Genomic DNA, 2,491 nt, shown 5'->3' with positions numbered 1-2,491 from the left:
TTTGGACCAGCCCGGACCCCTTTTGTTCCTTTGATGGTCTCACAGGGAGAGCGCACAGCGCCAGCCCGGGGAAGGCCGAGGTACCGGGCCTTCGGAGGTCCCCAAGCCCTCTCCAGGCCTAAAAGGAAAAAGGGTCTCCCCCATGCCTCTGGCGGGGGACGGTTTCCTCGGTCTTCTTTGAGTACTCCCCACCTCCAAAACCCCTGCAAATTTTCTTCTCCCCACACCAGCTCAGATCTAGAGAAGCGAAGGGGAGAGCGCAGGCAGCTGCGTGGATGCCCGAGGTCGCCGGGGAGCCCCCCTCTCGCCTCCCCGGGCAGAAGGGGGCACAGGGTCCGAAGAGCCCTCCTCGGCCCCCAAGCCCTCCCCGAACCCGGCTGTCAAGCATAAAGCTGCACACACCTTCTCCCCTCAGCTCCCACACATCTGCAGCCTTTGGCCTGCTCGGAAAACAGATTTCCTCGAAGGGGCAAAAGGCACTTTTTTTTTTTAACTTACCCGTTCAGCCCGGTGCCATGGAGTCTGCAAATCAAGCTGGGCGGAGGGTTGGGAGATTGTTATTGGGGGGAAAAAAAATCGTTGTGGGGGATTGTTTAGTTGGGAATATCTGGGGAAATGGTGGTGCCTTTGTTGCTGCTGTTACCTTTTTGTAAGTTACACTCTCATGGCATTTTCTGCTCCTTCCACTTCTGTGAACTTTCCAGGGTTGGGTTGGCAAAAGGCGGCTTCGCTGAGGGCTGTTTACTGCTCTGGATATAGCAATGGTGTGACCGTCATTAAGAGACAAAAGGCGAAAACACACAATCAAATCAAACAAAAGGCAAAAAGACACGCGGCCATCCCAACCACCATAGAAAATACCCACGAGTTAACGTTGGTGTTTGGCTCGAACCAGCCAGGACTTGTTCTCCAGTTTTAATCTAGTTTCCTGTGACGGCTTTTAGTCTCTTAACAAAGAGGTCTTCCCTTTCCCCTCACCCACCCCTCCACCAAGACCAGAGAAACAGAGCTGTTTTCCTCCAAGCAGATCGATTTTCAAAGAAAGTGTACCTGTTACTGGGAAGAAAGCTGACTGGCATTTACTGCTGTAAACATTTTCTAAAAGCTTCAAGCTCAAGCCTTAGCTTTATAAAAGCAAAGTCGTCTAAAAGCATTTTAACTGGCTTATATACTAGACAAGAGCGACAAAGACAGACATGCAGATGAAGGTTCAGAAAATTAAGGACATCTCAGCGACATTAACATGAAAACTGCACTGCGTTAAGGACAGAATGGACTGGGTACTTACAATGTAAAAGGTTTTTTAAAAACTTAAAAGAGTTAACGACTGCTTACAGTTTTTTTTTGTTGTTGTTGCTGCCATTTCGCTAGTCCTAAAACTATACATTTAAAACATTACCTTGTTAAAAAAGAGAGGAGTTAATAAGATGGCCAGGTTTAAGTGTTTAATAGAGGAAACTATATATATATATTTAAAAATTTATTGTTCAGTTAAGAGAATACAGATTAAGACAGCTCCAAGCTCCCCCCCCACCACCCACCCAAGAAAAAAAAGAGGAAAAAAAAAAATTAAATATGTCATTTACTTAGTTTTTTTTGGAATTCGAAATTGTTAACTGCTGACATTAATGGTGTGCTATGACCTAGTTATACAAGACAAAGATGGATTCCAAGTCATAAGGAAAAATCCAGATCTTTTTAAAAAAAGTCTTCATTCTTCCAACTGTGAGTCCTTTAGCCTGTTGACCAATGTTACACACAACACTGAGGCGTCCTGAACGGGATGGTGGAGTCAAAGGAAAAAGCATTCCCCACTTGCAACAAAGGAAAAACCCACTTGGCCATTTAATTCCATTGCAGAAAAATGGCTCCCCTCATCTGATGGCCTCTCCTTGGTGTCTGATGAAGGATGTTTTGAGATCAGCGTCTAATAACTCAAGCCCGATAGAAGCCGCGCGCGGATTGGCTGCCGCGCCCTGCCGCCCTGCTCCAGCCAATTACCTACCCACGGCCACATTACGAACCCCGAAAAGAGCCCCAAAATGAAATACACCTCCACCCAGCCCCGGCGCGGCGGCCCCGCGCCTCGGCCGCCCGACCCGGGAGGCAGAGGGGGCTGCAAACGCGTCCTCGCGGCGCCCGGGAGCCTCGGAGTTGAACTCACAAGATGGAAGCCGCGCGCTGATTGGCCGCCGCCTCTCCCGGACCTTTAATAAAGAAAGGGGAAGGAAAAGATAAATGCAAAAAAGGGGGGACTCTCTCCTCGGCCGGTGGCTGGAGGAGGAAGGGGAGGGGGGGGGGGAGAGAAGCATGTGTTCTGGACAATTACAGGGCTCTGCTCTCCAAAAATAAAAAACAGAGCAAAAAGCTTGTATCAGCCAGGTCCAGGCGAGGGCTGCATCCTCCCAGGAATGTGAATGCTAATTTGGTTAAAATCCTGGTTTCCCCTCCCAGGCTCTGCTCCGGGAGGGGGGAGGGGGTCGCCGGGCAG

At 49.3% G+C, this 2,491-nt stretch overlaps 1 long non-coding RNA gene across 1 annotated transcript in view; it reads right to left on the bottom strand.

Moving 5' to 3' along the window:
- The window catches only part of LOC111823702, an 8,045-nt gene extending 5,892 nt beyond the window's left edge, over nt 1-2,153 (bottom strand). Inside the window, exons 1-2 of the long non-coding RNA XR_002826773.1 lie at nt 644-2,153; nt 499-534 (exon numbers count right to left, since the gene is read on the bottom strand). This is a non-coding gene — a long non-coding RNA (uncharacterized LOC111823702). The remainder of the gene's footprint in view (nt 1-498; nt 535-643) is intronic.
- Between the last annotated feature and the right edge of the window lie 338 nt (nt 2,154-2,491).

This window comes from Myotis lucifugus, unplaced genomic scaffold, assembly GCF_000147115.1.
Source record: "Myotis lucifugus unplaced genomic scaffold, Myoluc2.0 scaffold_626, whole genome shotgun sequence".
Classification (NCBI taxonomy): Eukaryota; Metazoa; Chordata; class Mammalia; order Chiroptera; family Vespertilionidae; genus Myotis; species Myotis lucifugus.
Note: the sequence above shows the minus strand (reverse complement) of the source record. Positions and strands in the feature narration are given on the sequence as shown.